Source organism: Dipodomys spectabilis, unplaced genomic scaffold (assembly GCF_019054845.1).
Source record: "Dipodomys spectabilis isolate Male_0828 unplaced genomic scaffold, ASM1905484v1 ptg000152l, whole genome shotgun sequence".
Classification (NCBI taxonomy): Eukaryota; Metazoa; Chordata; class Mammalia; order Rodentia; family Heteromyidae; genus Dipodomys; species Dipodomys spectabilis.
The window spans coordinates 394,487-411,192 of NW_024870829.1; the positions used below are offsets into that span (position 1 = coordinate 394,487).

General features: G+C 36.1%; 1 pseudogene; it reads right to left on the reverse strand.

Moving 5' to 3' along the window:
- Positions 1-3,258: 3,258 nt before the first annotated feature.
- Positions 3,259-3,355, reverse strand: LOC122118474 (annotated as a pseudogene).
- Between the last annotated feature and the right edge of the window lie 13,351 nt (positions 3,356-16,706).

A 16,706-nucleotide genomic window follows, 5' to 3' on the forward strand; every position in this document is an offset into this window, starting at 1 on the left:
AGAAAAACAAAGGAAATTATCACATGTTTCTTGTTGCTAAATGCAATATGAATTGCGAGAATCAGTTTGGGAAAACCATCTGTACGTTAACAAAATGGATAAGAGCTATTAATTCCAATCCATCTATTTGCCCATGGTGTGCAACCTCACACATGAGTGTCAAAATCAAACCACACTTTTTGCCTTTGTTTTTAACTCACCTGTTACAATTTAAGGATTTGATGAAGTAATCCAATAAAGTTTAAAATAATATTATTTGAGGCTATGAATTATAGCTGAAAATGATTTTAAATATGATCATAGCTAATTAAATTGCATATTTCTTACTTTTACTCTGTCATGTCCCTCATTCCCACATTAGGAAAGTTTATAGAAGGTTCTCACTAAATTATATGAAAAAAAATGTATTGAAAGCATATAGACACAGTGTGGTTTTAGCTTATTGAGACCTGCAGGTGGAAATGTGCTTTTGACGACTTGCAATACATTCTGATGAAGATGAAAGGAGGGATGTTCTTATTCTGAAAAACTGGCTAGAGGATTGCTCCCACAAAGGTAGTGATGAATTCTTCCAAGAGGTTACAGTAAAATCACTTTCACAACCATGTTCACTGCTGCACTATTCACCGTAGCCAAATTACGGAAACAGCCCACATACCCTTTGGCGGAGTGATGGTTGGAGAAAGTATGGCACATATACACAATTGGATTGCACCTATCCATTTTGAAGACTGTTAAATTATTTGCAAGGAAATGGAGAGATATAAAAATATATTAAGTGAACTAAGTCAGAGCGAGACACACAAAGGACCCATGTTCTGTCTCATATTTGGAAGCTAGAAATTTATACAAGTTTACAAAAAATATTAACCAAAGCATGCTATTTGCAGAGGAGTATTTCAAAGGTGTAATTTCTTATGAAATTGAACTTTAATCCAACAAAATGAATACCAGCAAAATATCACGTGGAACATGTGAGTGGAAGTCAAATGAAGGAATAAAAAGAGTTATGGAGGAAGAGAGTGAAGGTATAATATTCAATGCAGATAGTATGAAACTAGAAAAATTAAAGTGGGGTGAGGTTTGGAAGGCTGTGGAAAAGTTATATAAAGGTCCATTATACTTAAAAAAACTGATTTGTTGAATGGAAATTCCGTGGTATAAGTATTTAAGATAATAAAATATAATTAAAAACAATGGAAATATCTGACATTAAATTCTATTTCCATCTCTTTAAAAAAATAAAATTATTTGCTCTATACTTTGATCAGAGGGATGGATTTTGTGGTGAGCTAGATCATTGCACATCTGTCTCTCTCTTCCTCTCTCCCTTTCATGGTTCTCATAGGTAATATGATTGCTCCATAATTATCCTAATTTATTTTGCTTTTATATTTTTTTTTTTTTTTTTTTGTCGGTCGTGGGGCTTGAACTCTGGGCCTGGGCACTGTCCCTCAGCTCTTCAGCTCAAGGTGAGCGCTCTACCACTTGAGCTACAGCGCCACTTCCGGTTTTCTGGTGGTTTATTGGAGATAGGAGTCTCACGGTCTCTCCTGCCCGGGCTGGCTTTGAACCGTGATCCTCAGATCTCAGCCTCCTGAGTAGCTAGGATTACAGGCGTGAGCCACCAGCGCCCGGCTGCTTTTATATTTTTAGTTGCATCATTTCACTTTCTGCTCTGCCATTTCCCAATTCATTTACATTGAAGGCATTATTTCCTATTTTCTCATTCCTAGAATAAGCTGCACATGAATACACCACTGGTCCTCCTTTTCAGTCTGTACCTTTGAATACGGAGGAAAATCTTCCTCTGCTCTCTACCAATTCCCTACTCTCCAGTTAGAATAATTTAGAATAGTAAAAATGAAAAAAGAGAAAATAAATAATAGTGAAAAAACAGATGAAGAAAATTCACTGGATATTTCTGACCAGTTCATCCAATGTGAAATATTGGGGAAATACATGGACACCTCATTCTCACTGGCACCCAAATTCTCTGGTTAGGCAATTCTGATGAAGTTGAGGAACAAGATGAAAAAGTGAGAAATGGTATCAATTGCAAGAAAAAAATGGAATAGGATCCAGGTAAATTTCGTCTTTGTTCTCATGAAAATAATCGCCTTACTACAGTGCAGAGACTACTTTCCAAAAGGCCACTCATGTGAATACTAGGGATAACAATGAGTATACCCCTCTACATCGAGAAGCCTACAGTGGAAACTTAGACATTGTCCATGAGTTGGTGGCTCAAGGCAGATATTCATGTAATAACTGTGAATGGCTGGACACCCCTGCACAGTACTTATACATGGAATAATGCCAGACTGGCTTCTTTATTTCATCATGATGCAGATACAAATGGCCAAACTAAAGGCCTGTTGACCCCCTTGCATCTTGCTGCTGGGAATAGATATAGCAAAGATACGCTGGATCTCTTTATGGTGAATCATTATATCAAACCAGGTCTGAAGCACAACTTGGAAGAAACTGCATTTGATATTGCCAAAAGGATAAATATGTATCACTACTTCTTTGAAGTTTTGGAAAGCTGTACATATTGTTCTCCTCAGTCCTAATGGTTCGGTTAAGTTTCTTAAATTTCAAAATTTCCAGTCCATCCTATGTGTCCATACAAAATATTTTCACAATACAAAGCAACAGCAATATCTTACTTTAAAAATTCATGGATTCCATGATATTCTTCCAAATGAATTGCCTGACTTTGATGTCAAAATATACTTGAGTTGTTTGTATACATCTATAATGATTTCTGTTGAGTTTGTGATTTTTTAATAAGAAATAATTTTGACTGATCTGTTGAAATGAGTAGTGCAGAAACTAAAGATATTTCTGGTGCTTGTCTTAAAAAAAGTATATTTTAAAATATTTAGTATTCTGTTTGTATAATGACCATAATCTATTTCATTCTCTCCTAGATATAATACTTTGAATTCGAAATTGTTTTATAATATATAGATTCATTAATAAATGTTTCCTTTCAGATTGCATTCGATATAAAACAGTTTAAGATTCCTTTAATTCCTAGGTCCTTATATAATTTTATTTGGGATAAAATGACAATGTTATGTTATTTCAAAAGTTTTATAAAGGTTATTCTATGTAAAGGCCTTTTTAAAAAGGTGAAGATTGAATGATGTCAAACTAACTTTTGTTTCTATGAATTACATGTATTATTACACTTGTATATTTGTAATCAACATTTTAATAACTGCTTTTCATTCTTGCATCTGAAGAATGAAAAATATTCAATACTTCCCAAATTTTCATATCATCCTTGTGCAAGAGCCATGTAAATCTTTGTATTGTAATTCAGGTAGACGTGATGCTGAACCAAGTAGTATCCTGTAAATTTAAGTAATTAATGATGCAATCTTAAGACAGGCATATATCCTTGGTTGCCTATTTGTAACAAGGAAACCTTATTGTTCCTAAAATTGCCATTTATCTTATTTCTGTAAAATTCTGTGTATGGTGGAAAAAAACTTATATTGCTTGTTTGATTGCTCACATTTGCAATTTTTTTCTATGACTATTTTAAGTCTTTTTCATTTGAAATTTGATAATACTTTGATAATACTTTATAGCTAGGTCCAAAGGTGATGACTTTTCAAGTACTTATTAATTAACTGATTTAGCTTTGTGGAGCTAATGGAGTCAAAGTAAGCCTTGCTTAATAGCTACTTCTAAACTTCTCCAGCTTAAAATTTCCCAAATGAAGTCTTACTGGCAAAATGTGTCCTTGACCCTTTACCTTTGCTCCATGTAGGAACAGACCAACCAGAATATCTTACCCTGTCAGCATAGAATGACTTATTGGAGCAAAACTAATCTTAGTTACAAGGGATCATAGAGAGACGAACAGTTCAGACAGAACTGTTCAGACAGAAGGTATTTTTTCAAAATATAATTGTTTATTACACCTTTTCATTTCAAAAGTAGCTAAAGCCAAGAACGGGAAAAAATGTTCATATGTATGGTTACCTAATGTCTTGGCATGTCTACCATCCAATCAGGCAGGAACTTACACCATTGATTTTCTATCACCAAATATATTCCATAGCTCCAGGAGAAGTCCATGTGTTTCTCCTCGTTATTAGGCCTTAAATTGGTAATGTTTTAATCACAGTGTTTCCTCTTGCCTCTAGGCTGTATATCTCTGAATGGTAAAGCTTTAGCTCTAATTCTACCAAACACTGAGATAGACGTAATGGAATAATACTTTAAAACAGTTGCCTTTGATACACTTGCCACAACAGAACAATGCAAAACATTTTCTTACATTATATATAATTATATGTTTTATATTTATATGTGCTGATTTTATATTTCACACAGTGAATCTTATTAGAATTAATTGATAATTTGACAAATCAATTTATATTTATTCCAATAAATAGATTGGAATATAAATAATCAGGATTAGAATATATAATAGAATATAAAAAGTATCAATGCAATGTTTTCAGTATAAACTTGTGATACCTTCTAAGTGTTCTTGGTCTTCTGAATTCACATGGTAAAAAAACAATGTTGTTTTCCTCTAATCTATAAGGGATTTTACTCTGCTGCTCTGTTTATTGTTTTAACTTGCTGGTCCCAAACTGTTTTTTTTTTCCATATTTCTGAAGTATTCCTACTGATTATACTCAAATTTTGCTGATATGATGTATAAAAGGTATTATTCTTCCACAGGATCCATGGGTCCTAGGATCCCAGGTCCCAGTTATCTGCATCATCAGATAACTAGGGCTAGAGTTCTTACCTAGGCCCATGCAACATGCCAACAGAAAGTAATTGAAGACCCATCTCAAATTCTCATTTCCTATATTTCAGGGCCCTAATTCCTTGAAATGCAGGAATTAGCAGTAAGTAATTGGGAAATGAAAGGCAACTTAAAATGCAAGATGAAATCACAAAATGTGAAAGTACAGTAGTACAAACTTTCAATTTTCAGATGACCATCCCATATGATTGAACAGGACCACAAATGTCACGAGATTATGTGTAATACACCTCTCCTAATGATTAATGATTTCAGACCAGCATCAGCAGGCCAAAAAAGAGTTCCTGGAACAATAGATCCATAATTGGTCTACAAATGCTAGGAATACTTGACATAGAGGTCAAATATAATTCAGAAAAACATTAATTGAGAAGATCCTTAGTGCTTCAAAACACTGGTATTCCGTAAAACTTGGTTCTGTAGTATAGAAATTTTGTCATTGTCAAACAAATGATTACCTACATTTCATATCCTGAAAGTATGTTCCTTTTCAAATAAACTATTTAAAATCACATTTGCCAAATAACACTTTACAAGTAGATGATATTTAGTGACGTTACTAGTTTTTCAAGTGTAGGGAGCAAGTTAAAATAGAGTTGATTTACTTACTCAGCACTAATGCCAAACAGGTTCAACCATTCATTAAAGTGTAGAAATATTACCCCCCCCCCAACCATTTGTGTTTTTCATTAGGTGACTTCAAAAATTTGTTAAATAGATCAGCCTCCATATTTCATTCCAAAACATTAGCTAATAAAGTAAATTTCATGACATAATAAGTACATTTTAAAAGTCACAAATAGTTGCCTTATCATATGGTGTTTTATGTTTTCCCTATCTGTCTAACATCGTAAGAAATATGACTTTAAGTCTTTAATATGGGTACTCATCAGAGATTTGACAAACAAAATCTGTCTTCTATTTCTATCATATTCCTCTACAGTAGTAAATTTTAGTTTTCTTCTTTTCCAAAACGTATAGGTAGTAGAAAATATTATCCCATATAAAATAAAATAATCACAAACCACTGCAAAAAGCCACTTATAAAACTGGTAGTTAGGAATACATTCTAAGACTTTTAAGGGGCTTGTAGTGAGCCTGGACAACTCATAGCTGGCAAGCTAGTCAGACATGGCTGTGGGTCACGTCTCTATGAGCAGGAAGTGTGCTTCAACTACTTCTCTAGATGACACAACCAGATCTAACCGGCTCTACCCACACTACATCTTCATGTTTTTCCTTTCAAAACTCTTTTATTTGGATGTGGAATTTATTTTCATGTCTTCATTCAACCTGTTCTGCATTGTAGTGAGCTAAATAGGCTCTGTAAAATCACTCCCTCCATTCATGAAACCAATATGCTTGGCTAGGGCTTCTAAGAACGCGTTTACTTGCCTTTTCTATTTGCTCAATTCTTTTCTGATCCCAAAAATTTTGGCTTATGTAATAAGAGAAGTCTTCACTATCTCATGTTAATGAGGATATTATATTTTGTGCGCTACTAAGAAATGTGAAATCATTGGTTTAAAGTATCGAATCAGATTTTTTTTCTGTGGTTCAGTGTTTCACGTGCAAAGACATTGTGTAAAGTATTACAAACAGAAAAGTGTAAACCCAATACCTTCTTTCATTGTTGAGGGCATTTTCTCCCTAAATATTTGGAACCAAATTATCGTTTTCAGAGAATTACTGTTTGGTAATTAAAATCAATTCACAAATTTTGATGTCATTTTTTTTAAGAACTTTGAATTTAAATTCCACTATAATCTTGTTTCACACAGTAAGAAGATATTTCCTGGGTAAGGACAATTCTCAAGGAAACCTACAGGATTTATAGCAAGGTTTCTGAGGTTTGATTGTTTAGTGTGAAAATGAGCCATCTTCACCCACATAGCTCCCTCTCAGCTAAGTCTCCATGGATTACTTTGCATGAAATCCTATTTTCCCAGGCAATTTTAAATTTTCATAATAGGCTAAGTTGTTAAAAGTTTTAACAAATAAAAATTTACCTGTTATAATTTTAAAACTCTTTTGAAATTCCTTTATTAAAACCACGAATTCACCAATCCTAACCCCACTTTTACCATCAAAAAGAGTTAACATGTTGTTTTCATGATATAGTTTCCATAAAACTATTATTTTCCAGTGGTTTTGTTATGCGTATATATAACCATATAAGCTGATTCTGAGCAAAATGAACTCCAAGATATGGAAACAGAGAGTATTATTTACGGCTATTGTTTTTAATGTACTATGTGATTTATATTTTCTTTGGGGTTTTTCCCCTATGCTTTATTCCCTGCTCTATTTGATTATGGTAGCCTGTGTATTGTGTATATATTTACCTTTATTAGAGAAGGGAAGAGGAACCGCAAAACGGTGAGACAAAGGACAAAGGCAAACCAATGCAATAGCAATACTCACAAGACAATATGTTGTAAATGTACATTACAACTTGTGAGGGGTATTGGGGTGAAGGAAAACTGAAGAAAATGAGGGAGGAGGTAACAAGTTTGAAAAGTTATGTATTCACTACCTTAAAAATGCTATAATCCCACTGTACATCACTTTGACAATAAAATTAAATTTAAAAAATAAGCTGCATGAAATAAAATTACACTGTATTGGTATAATAAATATTATTCTTTATGTAGTAACTTTTTAAAAATCAATACTGGTTGGCGTCTAATTTGAATTAATTACCCCTTTTTAATCAGAGGACTATCAACTTGAATGCTATGTGACTAGAAAATATTTTCATAATATACTTACCAATATTTTGACAAAATAATAAATATATTACTTTCTCATACTAAAAGCAAAAACAGTTTAATTCTATGGAAACCTATAACTTTTAAAAGTAAATAAGTTGTTAAGAAGACAGAATATATGTGTTCTTCAACATTACAATGACTAATAATTACTCATTTTCAAATTAGGAAGATTCCATACCTGAGAGATTCAAAACAGTACCGGCTTGCATGTTATGTAATTCTGCAATAGATGCATTTTCCAATGGGGTGTTACAGATTGAGAGTCAACAGAAGAATAACCACATTCTGGTTGAAGATAAAACTATGTAGCATCGGTAATAATTCTTCAAGTGTAAGCAATTGTTTATAACAAAAAGCTATTATTTTTATGACCACCAATCCCAATATTGATGATATAGAGTCATCCTAGCCCAACAGTTTAGAACTTTTAGGGTACACCTCAAACTTCCCTTAATTCACATCATGAATAGCTTATCTCTATTGTGAAAAAATACAACTCTGCTAATGTGATGCCATACATGATTTGGAAAGAACACCACAATAAACTGGGGTGTATCATTCCCTCCCCCACTGCTATTCTTGAGATCCGAACACTTGCAAATATTATTTATATTTATACTTTTTTAACTATCATAAAAATTCTGGATGCTAAGATCAGAAGATTACAGTTCAAAGCCCAACCAGGCAGGAAGATTCCCTAGATTCTTATCTCCAATAAAATTATCAGCAAAAGCTAGACACAAGTGGCATTGAGGTTGAAGTGGTAGAGCACGAGCCTTGAGCACAAACAGGATCAGAGACAGTGTCCAGGCCCAGAGTTAAAGCCCTAGGACATACCAATAAAACAAAAACAAAAATAAAACAAACCCCAAACCTAACATTTTTCTCAGTGTATACAGTGGCAAATAATTAAGGAAATTGCTTCCTGTGTTACATACAGGTAGAAGAAAGAAGATGTCACACGATTATTCTTCATACCATGTTATACCAAAGACTCCAAAAATTGCTCTTATTCTAAATTTATAAATTAATATCATCAATTTGTTGGAAACTCTGTCTACAACATTCATATTATGATTTTATACATGAATTATTGGAATTATCTATTAACTAAGTTCTAAATATAACTCTCTTGAAAGAATATTCTAGGCAAATAGAATGCAAAATCATTTGTGAATTTGTCAATTAAACCCTCTACTTAAAAAGAATTTTTAGTATCCTATAGAATATGAAATTAAAAACAAAATCAAAATATTTATTTTAAATCTAAATTCTAATTTAGCAAGATCTTCAAAATCCTACATTAGACGAACTTTGCTATTTTTCCAGGCTTAAGTTTTGTAATCCTTCATCATTTTTTTGGATACAATAGAATGATGATTACTTACTTTTTCAAATTTTGGATGGGAGTCATGAATCATTTTGCATCTAGGAATGTTCTGTAATGAAGAGAGAATTTAAAACCCAAGTGAGGATTAAGTATGAGTTGCATTTCAACTGAAAATTTGACTTTTCAAAACACAATGACAAAATTAGCCCAAACTTCCAACTATGTATTCTTGTTTCTTTTGTTTTGTTAAGACAAAATTATACTACCTAGTCCAGCAAAGGTATCACTCTGTAATTCCACTCTTTAATCTCCTGTCTTAATCTCAGTGCTAGAATTCTAGAATTGTATCATATTGCCCTGCCATAGTTTCTTGGTTTATTTAATCTAGATACAGACTACCAATTCTGAATTTCTCCAGGGATACTTTACACCATAGTGACTGTTCAGACTGTTTATGTACCTTTTTCAAAGATGTTCTAACATTTGACACAGGATATGAATATTTTCAGATGCACCTGTGGGGTCTCTGATTCATTTCTTCATGGATGTGATCCCTTTAATAATGATTAATTGACTCTTACTATCTCTGGTCCCCACATATGTAATATTGTCAAACATTTTTTTTTACATTTTTTTTACATCTTTTTAAATTTTATTTATTATTTTATTTTTTGTGAACATACTGTACAGAGGAGTTACAATTACATGGGCAGGAAAATGCGTACATTTCTTATCAAGCATTGAAGCCTCCTCCTTTGTTTACACTTCACATCCCTATCAAACTTTTTGAAGGAAGTTCACTTGAGGACTTTCTAATATTAAAAATTATCACTTGATTCTAGTCTTATTCAGGATATGAACTCTGTTGTTTTCTAACTTTTCTACACATTCTGAGTTGTTTCATTTATGTATTGTGTGCACATATAAGTGCATCTGTGTGCATGTGTATGTTTGTATGTATGTATGCAAAAGCCTCAAGCTCTTATTCAGCAATCTTGCTCATAACTGGTATTCCATCACCTGAGCCATTCTTCCATTACAGCTTTTGGATGCTTTATTATATGTACTGTTGCAAAGACTGTTCTGCCCAAACTGGATGCAAACAGAACTTCCCAGACTCCTTTACATTCTTAGGTTTTATTTCTCCAGGAGTATCAACTTTTAAACTACAAACATTTTTGTGAGGGTAATGTCTAAGCTGTAGCCCAGATTTTTAACTCAAGAATTCTTTTTTTGTTGTTGTTTTGGTGGAGTGTCCGATCAGGGGGCCTGAACTCTGGGCCTGGGTGCTGTCCCTCAGCACTCAGCTCAAGGCTAGCACTCTACCACTTGAGTCACAAAGCCACTTTTGGCTTTTTTTTTTTTGGTTTTGTGGTGTTGAGGAATCGAACCCAGGGCCTCATGCATGCATGGAAAGCGCTCTACCACTGATCCACCTTCCCTGCCCCTAACTCAAGAATTCTTATAAAGGTAGATGAACACACACATTGCATATAATGAGTGTTCACTGTTAGGAATGTGATCATAAGCTGGGTCATGGTGAGATATGAGGATTGGGGTTCAAAGCCAACCCAGGTATGAAAGTCTCAGAGACTCTTTTCTCCAATTAACTAAAATAAAACTGGAAATGGCACTGTGGATCAAGTGGTAGAGCATTAGCCTTGAGCTGAATAGCAGAGAGACAGCTCGCAGGCCCAGAGTTCAAGTGCCAAGACCACCGCCAACAAAAGCATATACATATATAAGTGAAGAAAAAAAAAGAAATGTGATCTTAGCCACCAGTTCATTGCTAGTATAATCCCTGCTGTCACAAGATGGACAATTTTTTTCCAATGAAATCCATGCTCTTATATCTGACTTGCTTTGGAAACAGGACTATACTTCCATTCTACTTTCTACAAAGTTGCATGATTATCAAGCATGATTTAGAATGAGAGTGGCCACATACTTCATGTTCTATCTAGGAGTCTTGATTTCTGTATATCACTCCCATAAATCTACATAGTGGACTTGGATTTAGTGTTTCAATGTTGTCTTATTTGTAGTCTTCTATATTGTATTGAACCCTTATACTTAAACACAGAACTTCTCTTTCTCCTATTATTGCTATTGTTTCCCTTACTGTCAGCACATGTACTTTTGGGAAATTATGAACAGCACGTACACTCACAAAAAGAATGTTCTGAGAATCTTTTTCCCATTTAAAATTTGCCATTTCAGAGAACTTACAAAGTTTGAACTCAAGGTACTCATGTATAATGTATTTATAAGCAATATAAATTTCATATTTTCTCTTTACTGAGTTGTCTCTGAAACACGTGTTACCCCAGGTCCAAAGGTGTCCTAGTGTTATTTCAGTGAAGCCACAAAACATTCATTATACCTCAAGCAGCACCATCGATTGTTACTGGAAGTAATTTTTACTGGATGTGGAAACTGACCCCAGGAGAGGAATGGAACATAGAGGAATAACAAAGTTCAAATTACCTTGTGCTTTCCTTTTTACTGTACAAGAAATGTATCCCAAGGCTTGAAGGAAACTCTGTCGTTGGCTTTTTCGAGTGTGTTCTTTACTCATATAAAATTTTCTGTAAACTTCTAGTTGAGAGTATTAAAAAAGGAAATAATGTATCATTTGAAGGCGAGCATAGAACAAAAGGAAATAACGTTGTTTTAAAAAGTGTTCTGCAAAGGAACAAAGACATGGAGGTTTTAAAGTGTCATATGGATGGATATTTCACCCCTGAGATGATTCTCTTTATGCAAGAGTCAGTTATCAATTCCTTTGGTCTGGTCCTGAGTTCTCCAAAACAATAAGAATTCCAAAAAAGCATGATCCAGTGAGTATGATCAACAAAAGGAGCCTCTTCTCTCACCAGTACTCCTTTAAGATATTTCCCAAAGAAATATCTGGGATTTTTGTTTGCTTGTTTGTTTAGTTTGTGCTGGTTCTGGGGCTTTAATCCAGAGATTGGATCCTGTCCCTGAACAGTTGTCTTTCCTGCCCACCTGCCTCCAAAGCTAGTACTCTACTGCTTGAGCCAAAACTCCACTTATGGTTTTTTGGTGTTCAATTCGCGATAAGAGTTTGACAGATTCTCCTGCCTGGTTTGGCTTTGAATTAAGATAATACGAAAGCTAAGTGACATCAACTGTATAGATTTCTCTTTTGAGAAAAGAAATATTAGACGAAGTTTATTGTAAAGCTAATGTGTGACAATTTTTAAAGAAAGAGAATATGTCTAGCAAAGAAGCCATAACTTAAATAACTCAGCAAAAGTAGGTGCACTGAATCATTTTGAAATTATTTTTTTTTTGCTTGGGAAGATTATTGATCTTGCCCTTCCTTTTGGGGAAACTTAAGGTAATATTTGCACTTTTTGTTGGTTGTGGGGCTTGAACTCTGATCCTGGGTGCACTCCCTCAGCTCTTCAGCTCAAGTTGAGCACTCTACCACTTAAGCTACAGCACCACTTCCGGGTTTCTTGTGGTTAATTGAAGATAATGGTCTCATGGACATTCCTGACCAGGCTGGCTTTGAACCACAATACTTTGGTCTCAACCTCCTGAGTAGCTAGGATTACAGGCATGAACCACCAGCACCCAGCTCATATTTGCGCTTATGTGCACTGAATGACACTATGTAGACAAATAATGGAAATTTGAATCAAATGATGGCATTGCAGCTTTTCAGAAAATTTGAGGTAGCAATAAATATTTCCTCCATTCCATGTTGTTTCATTAATGACTCATGAGTTATGGGACCCTTACATTAGCATCCTTTGCCATCTTTATAGGTGTATTTAGTATCAGGAAATGTTCATAGAGTAATATAGAAAGACTGAGATATTTAGAAAGCAAAAAAGATGAGGTATGAAAGAACAGCACAGAAGGAGATACGATTATTACACAGAAATTAAGAAGTAGCCTAAGAGATTTAGAATGCTAAAGGCAATGAGAAATAAGACTAGTTGTTCAATAACCTAACATGGTTCTCTAAAACAATTTCTGGTATACCTTAATTACTGTCATTTATTCACTAACTCTGGAATTATTCCTTCTCTTCTGTCACAACGGTTAATTTGTCTCAGCCGTTTTGGTGCCATGAATGACAAAAAATATTTCCAAATCTCACTTAGACTACCCATCTCATTGTGATTAGCAGTGACGATTCAAAAACTTGGAATGTTTGAATTTCCAGAATTAATCTTCACCTGACATCTAAGCACATTCATTAATTTCTGTAACCTAATGAACAAAACTTTTTTTTTCAACAAATATCCTAATATAAGTAAAGTACATGAATTAGGGACTATAGTCAGGTGTCAGTATGGAGGAGCAATTATATATTCCAAGTATTGGTTCCTTATTTTGTATTTACTAACTAAATTTTTTGTTTTGTTTTGTTTTATTTTATTTATTTATTTATTTATTTTTTTTTGCTAGTCAAGGGGCTTAAACTCAGGGCTAGGGAATAATTCCTGATTTTTTTTTTTGTTCAAGTCTATCACTCTGTCACTTGAGGCACAGCACCACTTCCAGCTTTTTTCTGTTTATGTGGTACTGAGGAATTGAACTCAGGGTTTCATGCATACTAGGCAATCACCGTATCATGAAGCCACATTCCCAGAGCCCTAAATGACTTTCTTAAGTTGACATTACATTTTCATTCCATAACTATGTACCATAATATTGGCCAGGTGCTAGAAAATGATGTAGAAAAGAATACAATAAAATAAATCCAGTAAGGCAAGATGGACAATATATAACCCTCACAGTCTAGCAAGGGCACAGATGGCTTACCTCATGGAGATGTATCAACTCTCTGAGTGAGACACCTCCTGACCCACAGCCCACCTCCAGAATGCGTAGGCAATCTTGGGTTCCAGCCACCTGGGACCTTGGGCCACCTCCTATAGCACCCATTCAATCAGTTCCTGAGAGAGCGAGAGAGCGAGAGAGAGAGAGAGAGAGAGAGAGAGAGAGAGAGAGAGAGAGAGAGAGAGAGAGAGGCAGAGACAGAGACAGAGAGAAAACCAAAATTACAGTTAAATCCGGTGCCAGTGTCTTAGAACTCTAATCCTAACTAAACAGGAGGCTGAGATATGAGGATCATGGTTCATAGACAACACAGGCAGGAACGTTTGTGAGAATCTTATCTCCACAGAACCACCAGAAAACTGGAAGGGGCACCGTGGGCTCAAGTGATAGAGCACTAGCCTTGAGCTGAGGAGCTCTGGAATAGTGCCCAATCCTAGAGTTCAAGACACATGACTGAAAAGAAGTGGACTTCCCACCACAAGAAGTGGACTGAATAGCACCCATTGTCCTAGGGAGCATGGTAGAGAATTCAGGCCGAGCATCCTGTGAACTTGAGATCATAAATAGGTCACCTGGCTTCTCTGTGCCTCGGTTTCCCCAGCTGCAAAACTGAACAAAGTGAAGGATCCCCTTCCTCATGGGTATAGGGTAATAATGAATGAGAGCCATGTTTCGGTTTATAATCCCACACCTGTTGCATGATTAATAACAGGCTCTACCTGAGCCCTTTCTGGTATCTTCCTGTCATATGCTCACAGAATTGCCAAAACATTATCTGAAAGTTGATCCCTCTCTGCCTAGCCATTCTCCAGAGATCTCTCTGTATAAATTCCATGTTTCCTCACAACTGTCCAGTGAGGAGACTGAGGTCCAATGATTGAGGCCCTACCAAGAGCTTCATGTGTGGTGAAGAATCCACTGCTGTAGACTGAGTTTGGGATAATCCATCTAAACCAACTACTGAGCATGGTGCCACATGTCTACCCTCCCAACTAGAGAAGACCAGGCCTGGTGGAGCATATCTTTCACAGGAGTACTGCAATCCAGCCCAGACTGAGCATATATTTAGTTTCTATCTCAGAAATTCTCAAGACAGAAAGGTGGCTCATCAGAGCCGGGGAGAGGAAACAAGTAGGGGGTCATGGTGCCCCCAGAGGGGTGTTTGACCAGGGTTAAATTGGTGTTGGGGCGGCCACTCACCTGTGCTGCTGAGAGAAGCTGTTGGCAGCTCCTCCAATTGGGGCAGCAGCGATGGCAGCAGCATTGCGGACACATGGGCCCAGAGCAGAAGACTAGGGGCAGGGACCAGTTCAGAGATTTAGGCCTGCTGGCAGCACGCCATTGCCTGAGGTTTGAAACCTGGCACCACATGAAGGGAGGGAAGGGGTCAGGTGGGAGTAGGAGCATCAATTTCCTACTGTACCCCAAAGTCACCTCCAGTCTCTTCCGCACCACCCAGCCACCTCTACCTTCCTCAACTACTGGTAGTGGTGTAAACTAACAGAGGGAATCCCAGTGCTACCTGGCAGCATGGAATGTGGGTGTGGTCAGCATTCTTGTATCCCATTGGTCAGAAAGAAGCATGAAAGAATGGGGGTGTGGACAGAATCCTGTGAAGCAAGCAGAATGGGTGAGTGTCAACAGGTCATCCTGGGTCAATTTGAGCTGACATGATGTTCCCAGTACCGGAGAACGAGCCCCAGGTCTTAACTAAATAATAACAGATGCACATGCAGAAGGCAGTATACTAATAAATATATATCTTTATTGAGTGCCAGAGATGTCTATACATTATTCAGTTATATAGACTATATTCCTACCAATTCCTGAGTATTCATTATGTGTCCATGTAATTAATGTTATTGTTTAAATCCTTAAACTATTAATGAAAGCACTCAGTGTCCTGAAATGTGTTCCTTTAAGTAATAATATTCTTTTAATGCTTCATTAATATTAAATAAAAATCAACCAGCTATCTGAAATGATGCTGTTTAATTTTATAGGATCATCATGCACGAGGAACTCATTCAACTGTGACATTGACAAAATTCCAGTGTTATTCCTTTGGATGGGAACCAGTTTCTTAGTATCTCCTGCCATTGGTTGGTGTCAGGACGGGGATTTGAAATGAGGGCCTAGTTGCCACATGGGCCTATGGTTTCCCTGATAGTCTGTCAGCCTTCAGCAATGGAAGATGAAGTACCCTTTGTAACTGTGTCATTCAGACTCAGAAGTGTTACTGCAAACGAAGAAAACATAAAAGGCCAATTTTTTTTCTGTGCATTGTTTTCCCTGCACGAACTGGGGATCTAGGATCACAGGAGCACATCCGTGTCCAGTGGATTCACCCCATCATAGGGTGATCAAAGCTGAGGCGGACTTGCCATGACCTGAGTTCAAGACCCATGCTGAGAAAAAAATTAGCACCCTGGCTTGCAATTCACACAATTTATTCTTACAGGCTTTGGATTTGAAGTCAGGATCTGGGTAAATCTGCAGCAATGTGGATAAAGGGGAAGATCACCTTACATGAAGATAAAAAAAGTCAGGCCTGTTCACTAGTCCTGAATTCAAGACCCAGCCCTGGAAAACATACTACATCTATATATTGTAAAGATAGGATTTATACTTACCTATAGATGTTCAATCCATACATGTTTGGTGTAGTTGTTTCTTGTACCTTTTGTTTTATTCATTTATTTACCAGTGATTTTACTGAATGACAACCTATTCCCATGAGTATAGAGTTGCGTATACATTCTCCTTCCTACCTGAGACCCAGAACTTCCAAAGCACAGGAAAACAGGTGCAACGACTGGCTTCTCACATCAAGGTGAATTTTTGTCCGTGCTGTGATTCGAATTTTGGGCCTAGGAGGCCCAACTGCCCAATCGGTCCACGTGATCACACCAGACTGTGAGCCACTAAGGCGCTGGGACATTCCCAGGAACTGAGATCGAGCCACAGGGATGCCAAA